General features: G+C 42.8%; 1 protein-coding gene across 2 annotated transcripts in view; it reads left to right on the top strand.

Annotated features, from left to right (window-relative positions):
• The first annotated feature begins 5,317 nt into the window (after positions 1–5,317).
• Positions 5,318–15,023, top strand: part of USP9X (ubiquitin specific peptidase 9 X-linked) — a 126,982-nt gene continuing 117,276 nt past the window's right edge. For both annotated transcript variants that reach the window (XM_030834942.2, XM_030834941.2), the window contains exon 1: positions 5,318–5,903. The gene's annotated coding sequence lies outside the window, so the exon portion shown is untranslated. The remainder of the gene's footprint in view (positions 5,904–15,023) is intronic.

The following is a 15,023-nucleotide window of genomic DNA, read 5'->3' as shown; positions in this document are numbered from 1 at the left end:
ACCCTCCCCCCGTCCCCCATACATGTTGAAATTGGTGATCAGAGCCTTAGAGCTTAACAGTGTTGACTTTTTTCTGGGATAAGCAATAATATTTCCAAACTAGAGTAGACTTTGAAGAAACACAAGGAAAAGGAAGAGTTGGTTGAAATTTTGCCTTTTTACAAAACTTCCAGGCTGGCTGAGAGATTTGGAAGGTGTGCTAAGGCAGAAGGCAAGACTGGAGCTGAAGCTTCACCAGGCTGCATGTAGTGAGAATTTAACTTGCTGTCTGACTTGAATTACCAAATGGTTGAGCTGGGTGACTGCAGTGCAGTTTTGATTGTGAAAATGGTTGAGAAAATCAGGCTGACTTTGCAGGTCCATATTTAAATCATATATTTTAGCTAAGTAAGACTTGGAAAATTTGGAATCTTCTGGACAGACACGTGGACAGAGCTGAGCTATACCACTGTTAAGGAGCTCTGAGTTTATTAGAGCTAGCATAAGGGCAGGAGTGAGGCATAATTAGCAGCCCTAAGTCACTCTAAAGCAATTCACCTGTCTTCTCCAGAGGCATGGTTGTTACTCTCCAACAGGGAAAATATGTACTTCTTTGGTCTAGATGAAATAAGCAAGACTGGGCTAGTAAAAACAAATTAAAAGGATCAGATTATTTTGCACTGTGGTGGTTTACATAAAATATATGAAATAGAACGCTTCAAAATTTAAATAAAACCCAAGAGATCGAAAAGCTCTGGAGTAAAATAAGTGAAATAACACCCTGGACTGTGTCCAAGTCGTTAGCTGGGAATAAGTCCATTTCAGAGAGATCCTCTCAGAGCAGGATGGACAGGCTATTTTTAAGCATGTCTGTTCTAGGCACTGGTGTCTAAAATTCAATTGAATATCCTTGAGCACTAGCATGTTATCAGCTGAGATCTTTTATGTTGTACCTTGTTCTCCCTAGCTACATCCTCTGCCTGTTGTCATGAAGGAAGATGAAATGGGACCATCTCCTCAGATTCTTAGTTCTCATATTTTTATGTTAAAAATAGTCATTGTGGACTTTCCTCATTCCATTCAAGCCACAAAGCCTTCTCTAGGGGACATATTATCAAAGCTCCCTCCTCTTTTATATTAGCTTAGCCATTAACCCAGAAGACGTCTCTGCAGGTATGAAGCATTTAACACTTGTCTTCAGAACTTTGAAATGTGTAGCCCTGAAAGTATTAAATAATAACAACTTATCCAGGAAATTCTGTCTATTTTTTAAGGTAAGTGTACTCGTAAAAAATGAATATACTTTCAAGCTTTTCTGGGGGGAAAAATAAGAGTGCATTGGGAAATTTTATGAGGAAATGTAATATAATAAGGCTTTGCTCTACCGAGTCAGAACCAGGAAGTAAAAAATTAGTTTTAAAGCTAAAGAACAGGTGTTAGAAAAGAGAAACCAAAACAAAAGACATAAGAAGGAAGGCCTGGACTATATGGATTTTGAGGAGCTGCACTGTGACATTGAACCTATTCTTTAAACTTAGAACTGTTCATCTCCTATCCCATTAACTGAGTGGAAGGTGTCAAAAGTGGGCAGTCCTGTAGGCCACACCCACCCTGGGAGCCACGGTGCACTCTGGGTAGCTCCACAGAGCATAGGAAGGAATGAGTTGCTGGTGAGCTTGACTTGATAGACTAAGTCCCCCTAGAACTACTGGTGGGGTTATAGCTTATAGGCTAAAGCATATGAAACTGATTTTTTCCCACTGTAAAAATAAATTGTAGTAAAATATATATAACGTGAAATTTTACAGTGTACCATTCATTGGCTTAAAGTACATTCACAATGCTGTGCAACCACCACCACTTTCCATTTCCAGAATTTTTCATCACCCCAAACAAACAGTGTACCTGTTAAACAATTACTCTTCATTCTCTCCTCCCCCCAACCCTGGTAACCTCTATCCTACCTGTTGTCTCTATGAATGTTTATTATAGGTACCTCATTAAGTGGAATCATACGATATGTGACCTTTTATGTCTGGCTTCTTTCACTTAGCATAATGTTTTCAAGGTCCATCCATGTTGTAGCAGGTATCGGAATTTCATTCCTTTTTAAGTCTAAGAGTCCATTGTATGTTTATACCACATTTTGTTTTTCCACTCATCTGTTGATGAACATTTGGATTGTTTCCACATTTTGGCTATTGTGAACAATGCTGCTAAGAATGTGGGTGAACAAGTATCTGTTTGAGTCCCTGCTTTCAATTCTTGTGGGTATATACTTTGGAGTGGAATTGCTGGGTCATATGATGATTTTAAGTTTAGTTCTTTGAGGAACTGCCAAACTTTTCCACAGTGGCTGCATCATTTTACATTCACCACCAGCAGTGTACAAGAGTTCCAATTTCTCCACATCCTTGCCAACACTTGTTATTTTCCTTTTTTTTTTTTTTGCGGTACGTGAGCCTCTCACTGTTGTGGCCTCTCCCGTTGCGGAGCACAGGCTCCGGACTTGCAGGCTCAGCGGCCATGGCTCACGGGCCCAGCCGCTCCGCGGCAAGCAGGATCTTCCCGGACGGGAGCACAAACCCGTGTCCCCTGCATCGGCAGGCGGGCTCTCAACCACTGCGCCACTAGGGAAGCCCCTTCCATTTTTTGATAATAGCCATCCTAATGGGTGTGAAGTGGCATCTCATCGTGGTTTTGATTTGCATTTCCCTAATGACTAGTGATGTAAATCATTTTTTCATGTGCTTATTGCTAAAAAGCCAGCTGGGATTTTGGTAGGGATTGGGCTGACTGAAGATATATTTGGAGAGTACGCCTATCTTAACAACATTAAGTCTTCTAATCCTTGAACATGGGCTGTTTTTCCATTTATTTTGGTCTTTAATTTCTTTCAATGATGTTTTGTAGTATTCAGTATACAGATCTTGTCCTTCACTTAAATTCATTCATTAGTATTTTATTCTTTTTGATGCTATTGGAAGTAGAATTGTTTTCTTAATTTCATTTTCAGATTGTTTATTGCTGGTACATAAAAATATAATTGATTTTTAACATATTGACCTTATATCCTGCAACCTTGCTAAACTCATTTATTAGCTCTAATAGTTTTTTATACTGGATTCCCCAGGATTTTCTATATACAAGATCATGTCATCTGCAAATAGAAGGAGTTTAATCGTTCCTTTCTTACCTGAATGCCTTATAGTTCTTTTTCTTTCCCTCATGTGAGCCACAAGTACAATCTTGAATACAATTGGTGAGAGGGGACATCCTTTTAAAGGTGCATTTTTGATAGGGTTTAAAGACCTATGTTCAACATTTACCAATCCTGTCTGGTGACCATGGGCAAATCATTTACCCTTTCTGTTATCTAGACTCAGTGATAGTAATATATGTTCTGGCTATCTCACTGGGCAGGTTCTGAGGATTAAATAAAACAACCATGCACTTAGCAAACTTACAGTGTACATGGATGGTAGTCTACTCTTTAGGAGCTCATAAGCTAGTGGAGAAGACAAGCCATTCATGGAAATAATTACAAAAACAAGATAAAATGTGGTGTGAATTATTAGGCCTATGAATTGTGTCTTGGACACCTTATTAGGTGATTTTTATGGTGAAAACTTTGTATAGTCTACTACTATATAGGGAAGTGGTTTCAAAATTTAAGATACTGGTATCATTGTGCTCTCCCAGTGTTACCCTAGTTTGGATTCCATTTTAACAACTTTGTACTACAAAGTAACATAATTATAGCGTAACTAAATCCAACTCTGTTCCACACAAAATGTTTTATAGGGTTTTGCTATGATTTTGCATGCAATTTGGTGTCCACAAGCATTTTTATGTCAAAAGGATATCCGTGCTTAAATTAGGAGTTGCATTTCTTTTCTCTTCATTTGGGCAGCCGAGATTGTATTGTTCCTTGCACTCCATTTATTTGAGATTAGCTTGATAGGCTTCACGTTGGAATATAAACATGTAGAAAATAGTCCATGACATAATGGATGTCATGGGTTCATAAAGCCCTTCTGGGTTCTAACACTGTATTGTGTTAATGATTTGGCAAAAAGAGGCTAATCTTGGTACATTTAGTACTGCCTAGTGGCTATGCCATCAGTGGCACCTTATGATTTTTTCTTTGCTGCTGTGTTTTAAGGCTCTTACGGCCAAAGGGTGGTCGGTCACAGGCTGTGAAGGAACCCAAGTGCTTTCAGGTACGGGTGCTGCAGAATCACGTGAATGAATTTCTCAGAGCACCTGCTTCTTTGGAGAGGGAGAAGGTCCCCCACTCCCAACTCCCCCCTCCCGCCGCAGGAGAGAGCCACACCTTCTCCCTATCGGCGAGGAGCAGGTGGCCGGCCCTCGGCACCTCGCACCGTTGCCCCCCCACACACCAAGGTACCCGCCCCATGGGCCTGGCCGGCTCACAGCACACGTAACGAGGGTCAGCTCTGCCGCCGGGACCCCCAGCCACCGCGGGTGCGACCGCCCAGCGCGTGGCATCGAGATCCGATACCCCTCCCCCCACAATCCCGGAAAAAGGGGAGGCTGGTGACGTCATCATCCGGGCACTCGGCGGCGGGGCGCCGGAACACAATGGAACAAAAACAGGCGGTCCAAGTCAAACTCTGAGCGACGCGACTGTGGCTCGCGCGATTAACTCTATCTTGGCCACGCAACCTGCCAATCCCGACCTCCCAGCTCCTTCCCCGGCGTGGTATGCCAGATCCTTTCGGGCCTCCCCTCCCCCACTTCTGCCCGCCCTGGTGCCGCCTCTGCCCTCACATTGCTCCAGAGGCGAGGGGTATGAAACACAGTTCCTGGCCGTAGTGCGACCCTGGAGGGGCCGGCCGAAAGAAACAGTACTGCTTGAAAAATCTTTTCCGCATTTTCGTCCCTTCCCCCACCCCAGCTCCCCGAATTCCAAGCGTCTCACGCCTGGCCCGGCTTTCCCGGACGCACGCGCCACTCCTCCCTGGCGGAAGACGGCCCCGGGTGGAGGGGGACCAGAGGGAGCATAAGGAGCAGGTGAGGGAGAAGGGGGGTGGGGTGGAGGAGAAGGAGGAGGACGGCTGAGGGGCGGGCCTGGTGCGGGGCGGGCCTAGAGCGGGCGGGCTTCGTGCGGGGCGGGGCTCGACGGGGGCGGGGAACCTCAGGGCGTTGGGCGGTGCTGGGGCTGGTGGGAGTCTGCGCCGTCTCGCTGCTGCCTCCACCGCCGCCACTGCTGCTGCTACCGCTACCGCCGCTGCCACTGGCCGAGCGGTTTTGTTTTTTTTTTTTTTTTTTTTTTGGTTTGCCGGATCCGCCATATTGAGGAGGACGGGCAGCCGCGGCTGCGGAAGCTAGTCTCCGCCGTCGCCGGAGCCGCAACCTCCCTGCACCCGGCCCGTCCGGGCCTCTGCCGCGCGGAGCCCCTCCCCGTTCAGCTCACAGGCCTCGCGGGAGGCGGCCGCCTCAGCGCCCGGTGCTTTGCTCGGCGCCGGGAGCGAGGAGCAAGCCGCCGCAAAGCGACCAGGCCCGGAGCGGGGACAGAGGCGGCGACCAGTGGAAGGTGAAGCCGCCACTGCGGGAGGAGGAGCAGGAGGAGGTGACGCAGGAGAAACGCACCGCCCGGAGCCCGTCTGCGCTCAGAGAGAGCCCCAGCCCGAGGCGAGAAGGGGGAAGAGGGCCGCCGCCGGCTGAGGAGGAGGAGGAGGCGGCCGCGGCCACCGCTGCTGCAGGGCGGGCGCGGCGAGCAGCGAATTCCGGCGTCGCTGTGCAGCCCCCTGGTCCCTACGCCTGCAGCCTCTCGACACACTTTGTCGCCCGTCACCCTTGGGCCTGGGATGCACCCACGGTCGGCCTTGTCCCGGGACTGAGCCTTGCTGCCGCTTCTGTGTGTCCTGCTTCTGAAGAGAAGACGCCTGTGTCGTGCGGTGGGTAGCTAGCCACGCCGGGACTACGCGCTTTTCCGGGGCCAACAGCTGGATCGAGGGGAGGGAAGAGGGCGAGGGGGGTGTGCGTACGCGCGGTTCCTCCCGCGGCGGCCGCGGGCCGGGCTGGGGGCTTCCCGGCTCTCCCGCCTGGGCCCCGGGCGGGGCGGGCGCGCGCGGCGCGGGGCGGGCCGCGGGGCTCCGTTCCATGCCCAGCCGGCGTCCCGGGAGCGTGTCTGTGTGTTTTGGACTGTAAGGGAAAATGGCTGACGGCTCCGTCCCTCCTCCTCCTCCCCCTTCCCGTCCTGTCTGGGGCCGCGTCGGAGGATGGAGTCTCCGGGCGCGGCGTGCAGCCCCCGCATCCGCAGTCCGGGGCCGGGTCGGCGCCGGGGGCTCGTCGCCCCCAGGTCCCGGGGTTTGCAGCCCGGCGCTCGGCGGGCTCGCGGCCGGTTTCCTTCCCGGTCTCGTTCTACTTGACACCAAACGCCATTACTGAGGTGGAGTGATTTGGAGCCGTAGAGCTAGGCCTCGGCTACGCCTGGCTATCGGGCCCGACGACTTGTCCGCCTCCCCCCGCCCTCCTGCGATAACCCGCAGCTTCTCCTGGGCCCTGTGGTCTGGGAGCCGGAGCCGGGTTCCGGGTTATCGGTCTCCTTCGCTTCCTTCGCCCTCTCTTATTTACGGAGGGCCAAAGCCGCGAAAGATGTTTTGAGGCAGAAATCGCTTCCAAGCGAGCTTGGACCGACCACCTTTCTATTTTTAACTGTTTCTGCAAAGAATATTAGTATGTACGAGTTTGTTAATGATAAAGCCTTCAGATTCTTGTGATGTGACGCTTCGGGTTTGAGAAACGGTTTATTTTTCATTCATTGTGAAATATTAAGTTAAAGAGTTATGGAGCAGGTGTATACGTGTTTTGCAATATTTGTATGGATTTTTGGGGCGACTGGAACTTACACAGTGACTTTTAAGATCTTCAACTGAAGCTGCTTAAATTAAGCTTGTTATTTTTTTTGCAAAGTCCATAGTTATAACGTTAATTGGATTTTGCATCGTACAGTTTACAGGTGTGTGTAATTTCTACAGTCTTTGAATTTAACTGAGCGAGTTCTAGGTTAAATTTTTATGCTTTATTTTGAGGGGAGGGAAATATATTTGTAGCCATGAGTCCCCATGAAACCCATGAGTTTCATGGAAACCCATGAGTCTAAGTCTATATAACGTTTGTAAACCTTAACTTCTGAGGAAGAATTCGGGGTTTTTTAGATTAGGAAGCTTTTCAGCAGATAGTTAACCTCTCTTGGAGCTCATTCTCTATTCTTAGTGGTTATATGGTAAGGATTCGTTAACCGTGACTAGCTTGGCTTTTTTAATCCGTATACTTGAACTTAAAAATAGAGACTACAAACTCTTTTAGATCTCATTGGTCTACTGATTCAGTGGGCTGCCATTTTGGTTTCAGCAAATGCCTTCCTAGTTCTGAAAGATTTACGTGTTAAATACACAGAGATGTCAACATTTGTTTTCTCAATTTTATAACCCATGTGCTTTGTCATACTTGTAACAGTGTTTGGATTTGAGTGAAAACCAGAAATATTTGAGATTGGTGTACCAAGGGCAAACTCGAAATGTTTCTGATAGCATGTTATGTTTTGTTTTCTCTCATTTAAAAAATAAGACTTTTGAACTATATGTATTTTTTCTGCCTTTTTTGAATATTTTTTGCATGAACACTTAATTTGCAATTCTTAACGTGTTATTTTAATGTTCTCATGCCTTTTCTTCCTTTTGTTTGCTGACCTTGGTAGTTTCTGAGAAGGAAAATTTCTGGAGGGATTAAATAACACCAAGAACCGTACATGTGAGAATCTGAATTCCTTAGAAAGTAGCTTTGAAGGGCAGATTTTACCTTTCACCAAATTATTGGAATCTTTTGGTGTTTCATAGTCTCCTTGTTTTATCAGTGGAATGCTTCAGTAGGATTTACTTTGGATCTTTTTTCTTCCAGACTCTTGAAATAAATTTTCTGACATCTCAAGAGGATGAGAGATTTTATGAATATCTCCTGAAAGATAATTTTTCTGATATGATATTAATAACGCTGCTTAGTTTTTGAAAATGGATGTATCTCGTGAATTTGCTAGTCATCAAGTTCTTGATTAGTTGGACACAGCAAGCATTCTTTTAGCTTATTTTTTGTTTCATAAGGTCAATTTTAAAACATTGTTTTTGTACTTAAGTTTCAGAATTTTAATATTGAACCAAACTGTGTTTAAATCAGGTTATATTTCCCCTATTGGTGGTATGTTTTCTGAATCTTGAAATTTTTTTCCCAAAAAATTGGATAACAGGGTTTTAGTTAGTTCTTTGAGGATCTGTATCTTTGAAAGGTATCGTATTTATTGTTAAATTCTTTTCTAATTTTAACATAGAGTCTAACATTAATACTTGCGAAAGGGTTAATGTGTTGGACCTCAACCCTGACTGCATGTTAGAATCACTGGGCGGGGGTGGGGGTTAAAAAAGTATATACTGATGCCTGCGTCCCATTCCCGGAGACTTATTAATTGGTCTGGTATGGGCCCTGGGCAGCGGTGTATTTTAAAAGGATTATGAGAGTTATGTACCACAGTGTTCATTGCAGCACTCTTTACAGTAGCCAGGACATGGAAGCAACCTAAGTGTCCACTGACAGATGAATGGACAAAGAAGATGTGGCACATACATACAATGGAATATTACTCAGCCATAAAAAGAAACGAAGTGAGTTACTTGAAGTGAGGTGGATGGACCTAGAGTCTGTCATACAGAGTGAAGTAAGTCAGAAAGAGAAAAGCAAATACCGTATGCTAACACATATATATGAATCTAAAAAAAAAATGGCTCTGACGAACCTAGAGGCAGGACAGGAACAAAGACGCAGATGTAGAGAGTGGATTTGAGGACACGGGGAGGGGGAAGGGTAAGCTGGGACGAAGTAAGAGAGTAGCATGGACATATATACACTACCAAATGTAAAAATAGATAGCTAGTGGGAAGCAGCTGCATAGCACAGGGAGATCAGCTCGGTGATTTGTGACCCCCTAGAGGGGTGGGATAGGGAGGGTGGGAGGGAGATGCAAGAAGGAGGGGATATGGGGACATATGTATACATATAGCTGCTTCACTTTGTTATACAGCAGAAAACACAACACTGTAAAGCAATTATACTCCAATAAAGATTTTTTTTTTAATTTAAAAAATAAAAGGATTATGGGTGATTCTCATGCAGTCAGGGTTGAAAACTATTGTTATTGCTGTTAGCGTGTTCTTGTTGAACTTTCCAGTGGATAAATAAGATGGTTTTTTTCTTCAACTGTTTTCCGTTATCACTACAATTGTCATTTGGTGACTTAATTATGTGCCAGCACTATGTTAAACACTCCACTGTATGTGGATCATATTATTTCCATTAAACAGATAAAGGACTAAGGTCTGTCAGGTTCAACCAGTGGTGCTTCGACTGCTCTGCCATGTTAGTGAAATGACACTGATTACTATTTTTTTTTAAAAAATGAGGACTTTTGCTTTGTTTCCTGTACCAGAGAGGCTTTAGATTAAAATTTTAATAAAAATGTAATAGTCTGCAATTTGGGAAATATCTTGATTGACCAAGGGAGATGCTAAAACTTCGCAGCAAACAGGTTCTTCCCCTTCCATATGTCTCCCAACATGTTCAGGTTGATAGTTTAATTGGTGGGTCTGTTTATGACTAAAATAATGTCAGGCAACTTAACATTCCTAAAAGATGCAAAATCAAGGCATTTCTCTCCCAGTGATCTATTTAAATCATATCCCATAAGTGAACATTTAGTATCATGTGAATTTTTATTATCTCAATTTGAGAATTCTGAGTTTTATTTAGTTTAGTTTAAAATCAGTGTAATTTTCACAAAAAGTTTTCAAAATGAAAGGTTTTATTTTGCATTTTTGCAATATTGGTTGGTAATTTTATGGAATGAATGAAATAGTAATAACATCTTTATTTGGTGTTTGTTTCTCTTAATTTCCTTGGTCTGTTGTGCTAAATTCTATATTGGGGGGTTGCTAATGTAGAATCTATGAGCATTCTTAATGTGGCACAAGATTTGTCAGAGATCTTTCTGTTAAATTAATGATCACTGTCCTATTTTCTATGTTATAAAGTCTGTCATAAGGAAAAAAGAAGTCATGAAATGCCTGATATTTATGTATATTGGAGTTTGAATTTACCATTCAGTTATTACTGTTGAGTGGAAAGTAATGATCAATGTAACATGCTTTTAAGGAATACGGTGTGAAAAGGCATACTATTAAGACAAGATATCTCACTTAAATTTATTCTTCAGTGTGCCTGTGCTAACCTTTTGGGCTTCAGTACGCTCTCACACTCTACATGCATTTGATAGCAAGTGGGTTTCTAATTCTATTTTCAGTCACTGTCTAACAGTAATTTTCTAGTTCAGCTGTGTATCAGAATCACCTGTGCAGCTTTTTCAAAATGTATTTGCTTAGGTCTTACTCTGGGGAGATTATAATTGAGTAGGTTTGGGGTAGGAACTGGGCATTTAATTAAAAAAATATATTCTGATGAGCAGCTAGGTTATTTTTTGGCAATTTATTTTAGAAAAAGAGATCTGAGATTCTGAGTTTATACACACACACATTTATTTATTATCTCTTACTGAGCATCTTAGAGTTAGGGTTCCAGCTCTAATACTAACATTATTAATATCTGTTAAGGCATTAGTTTCCTTTTCATCAAATATTTATTGGGTATCTACCCTGTGCCAGGCACTGTCCTAGAGATTACTGTTGTCTAGAAGCTTACGTTATATGAAGTGAGGGCCATTGGACTAGCTGGTCTCTATAAAGTCCTTCCTAGCTCTAATTTTGTCATTCCTTATTGTGCTTCATAGAAGGGGACTGAATTAAGTTGTTATAAGAAATATACTAGTTTTGGTATAAGCTGATGGAACTTTCCTTTTACCTTTCATCTTTTTAAAATAAGTTAAATAGAATTTCCTATGAACGCCAGCCTTCTCTAGTGAGCCCAAATGTCAAGTACAGTAGAAATGGATTCTTTTAGTATTGGCTTTAGAAATAGCCATACTTAACGATGCTTTTAATTTTGGGCCAGTAACTACATACTCTGGTGTCACCTGTTCCTCCTGCCATTCCTTTTCTGTATTGATTATGTCAGTTATCTCTGCACTGCTTGTGTGTTTTTCTGTTTGTTTTACTTATTTTGTTCAGATGCTTTGATTAAATTTGTTCTCCAGATTCTTTTAGGTTGGTGGCATCCATCTGGTCAGACTCAAGATCCTAAATCACTGACATATCCCTAGCACCTAGAAAGTGCCTGGCACATAGACATTCAATAATTATTTGTTGGACGTTCAGTTCATCATTTTCTTGTATGATTTCTCTATGTCTTTTGGTTTTTTTTTTCTAATTCTCTTTATTACTTGGAGTCACTTAACTTGACCTAATAATCCTTTTATGATGAGCAGTCCTGGAAGGAATCTTAGATCTAGTCAAACTCCTTGTTTTTCAGATGAGGAACATGGCTCAACGAGGTGAAGTAACTTCACTAAGATAGTGTACATAGACTACCTTCTGTGTGAAGCTATTTCTGTATCTAACAAATCACGTTAATTATTAAATTCTTTGAATTCCATGACCTTGGTAGTCACTCATATAATTCACACTTAAATCTCTTCCTAATAATGGATAAATAAGGTCAGGGATTCTGTCCTTTACCTTTATGTAGTACAGAGCGCATAGAATAACATTGTTTATTGGGACTTCCTTGGCGGTCCAGTGGCTAAGACTCCACGCTTACACTGCAGGGGGCATGGGTTCCATCCCTGGTCACGTAGCTAAGATCCCACATGCCATGCGGTGCGGCCAAAACAACAACAACAAAAACCCCACGATAACATTGTAAACAATAACTTAGCCTCAAAGGCAAAATGTGGGGGAATGTTCGATTTCTAATATCTATAACGGCTTGTATCATAATATAGCCCCTTTCTGTTTATCCTTTCTGTAACTGATCAATCATGTATGGTTTGAACAGTTTAGACCCATATTGGCCAACCGTTATCGAAGGAATTATTTTCCTTGGGACAGTTTTGAGCTGGTAAGTCTTGGATCCCATCTTCAGCTACCTACCTGTGAAGTGGGAAGAAGAAAATTTAGGAAGAGAAAAAGGAGTAGGAGAAACCTCTTTTTCCTGTCCTATTGTGTTCATTTCCTTCCTACTGACTTTGGTGGTTACTGAGAGTTGTAAGTTTAGGTTGTTGGTTACATCTCTCTTTTCTGGTCTTTTCTCTTAGCTGGTTACTTAGAACTTCTACATAAGTCTACTCGATTAACTTGGACAGGGAAATTATATGGTGTTAGACCCATGTTCTGCCTAACAGAGTATTCCTGATCAAGGTAGTGTAGAAAGATTTGGTTGCTCTCCTTGATAACACTGTCAGGGTTCAGAGCAGGGATCAGCAAACTTTTCTTGTACAGGGCCAGATTGTAAATATTATAGGCTTTAGGCTTTGCGTTCTTAAGAGGCAAAATCGAGGCTGTTAGGTAAATTTTTCATTGATGAAATTCAAAATATAATGATAGTTGAGTACAATTAATTGTAGTTTAGGTCTAATGAGAAGAAGAGAATGGCGGGGGAGGCCAGTAATACAGTATTTTGCCTATTTGGGGTTTAAAGTTCATATTCCCTGTCATCAAGTTGATTGTAAGTGACGCTGTGTGAAATCCATTCTCAATTTTGTGGGCTGTACAAAAACAGGAGGCTAGATTTAATCTGTGACCATAGTTTGGCAGCCCTGGTTTAGAGCAGTGGTTCTCAAACCTGGAGGGCTTGTTAAAACAGATTGCTGGCTCTTGCCCCCACTTTGATTCATTAAGTATGGAATGGGGCCCAAGAATGTGCATTTCTAACAAGCTCCCAAGCATGGAACTACCCTTGGAGAATTACTGGTTTAGAGACGAAATCCAGCATATCCTATTTTTTATCAGGCTGATCACTTTGTTTAATTTTTCTTGAATCTTTATTTTGTACTTTGTTTTAAATTCAACAATTACTTGTTAAATGCCTGTTACGTGCTAGGTATTGTACCAGGTAACAGGGATACACAAGGTGAGCAAAACACAATTGTCCCTGTCATACATACTGGTTAGAAGGAGTTTAAAAATTAATTTCCACAAACCCTTTAGAGCTAGAGTCTGGGGACAAAGAGCACCATTTGGAAAGCAGTGCAGTGGTGTTTGATACTCATGTTAAAGGAAAGCTAAATTGGAAAGAGGCATTATCAAACTATTTCATTAAATACTTAAACCAATTTATTATTTGATAGAAAGCTTTCTAAAGATGTTATATACTTTTTCTTTATAACTTCTGTCTGATTATGAGATTATTGTAATCTGTTCGATTAAGAAAAAGTTTGGGTAGCATAAGGGAATAAAAGCAAAGAGCAAAACACACAAACCCCACCTCTAATAATTCCATCATGTAGAAGTAACCGATGTTGGATGTGTGTTAGATCAAAGGTTCTTACCAGTTAATCAGTTTACTAAGTCATGTTTCCTCATGTCCTCTGCCTCCACTTCTGCTTCAGGACTTCAGAGTGTGCCATTTGTTCATCCTGCCTAAAGACACCGTTTTGGGGTCCTTCCTCACTCCGCTGTTCCTTTTTTAGATACTGTTTTGGTAAATACTGCTCAAAAATCTCATCATGAAGTTGTTTTTAATATAACTTTCCGACTTTCCCACCGTTTAAAATTTTCTTTTCCCCTGTTCTCCATTCACTTGACTCAGGATTCTCCATACACTTCCTATGCTTTCCCACTTCTGTTGCTTTGTTTCTTCAATCTCCAAAGGGGCTTCCTGTTCTTTGCCAGTGGCAGTAACATCGAGAGTATAATTTAACTGTTCTTTGGCCTGTTTCATTTTATGCATTTGTTGCTTTTCTTCTTTGGTGGCTATTGAGGTTTAAGGATGGTTCACATATATACTAAAAGGCCCCAGACTTTTCTTGTTTTAATTAATTAATTCATTTATTTGGCTGCATCGAGTCTTCATTGCGGCAAGAGGGCTTCTCTCTAGTTGTGGTGTGCGGGCTTAGTTGCCCCGCGGCATGTGGGATCAAACATGTTCCCCGACCAGGGATCAAACCCACGTCCCCTGAATTGGAAGACGGATTCTTAACCACCGGACCACCAGGGAAGTCCCGGCCACAGACTTTTTTGAATTAATGTTTTTGTGTTTTTGTTTTTTCTTAGCTATCTCATTTTCTCAGTAATCTTTATTTTCACTGTTGTGAGTCGTGGTTCCAGTCTAATCCTCCCCACCCCACCCCCCAAAAAACGTTCTGTGGACTGGGAAAGGAGGTAAGAGTTGTATATTATAATTGTGTCTATATAAAGAGGAAGGATTTCTTAACAAGAACTTTGAGCTCTGATTCTTATTTCTGTACCTTTTCCACTTGAAACATGTTAGTCCTCAGCTGTGATATATTTGACTTTTGTATAATCAATACTTTAATATGCTATAAATACACTTAATACACTTAACTTTTTGTGTGCGTGTGTGTGTGGTACGCGGGCCTCTCCCGTTGCGGAGCACAGGCTCCGGTTGCGCAGGCTCAGCGGCCATGGCTCATGGGCCCAGCTGCTCCGCGGCATGTGGGATCTTCCCGGACCAGGGCACGAACCCGTGTCCCCTGCATCGGCAGGCGGACTCTCAACCACTGTGCCACCAGGGAAGCCCATACACTTGACTTCTTTAAGTCAAGTTCAGACTTCTGTCCATTAGCTGATGAAGCAAGTGTCTTTTTATTGCAGGGTGGTATTGCCTGCCTGAGAACTGTTCTGTTTCAGCAGTTTTGCTGTATTTGTACAGCACTGTCTTGTGTGTTGATTTGTAAGTTCAGTTGTATTTTGCCCTTTTATAAGTGAGTGGGAAAACAAAAGTGCATCAGCTGGGGAGCTCAAACCTAATATCTTTGAGACGGGACTGGTTGGGGATATGAATCTTTAACCTAACAGGGTTAGGTTGTGCTCATTGGTTATGTTGGTTGACTTTGTTCA

The sequence above is a fragment of the Globicephala melas genome, chromosome X, assembly GCF_963455315.2.
Source record: "Globicephala melas chromosome X, mGloMel1.2, whole genome shotgun sequence".
Lineage (NCBI taxonomy): Eukaryota > Metazoa > Chordata > Mammalia > Artiodactyla > Delphinidae > Globicephala > Globicephala melas.
The sequence above is the reverse complement of the archived record's forward strand: the minus strand, read 5'-3'. Positions and strand labels throughout refer to the sequence as shown.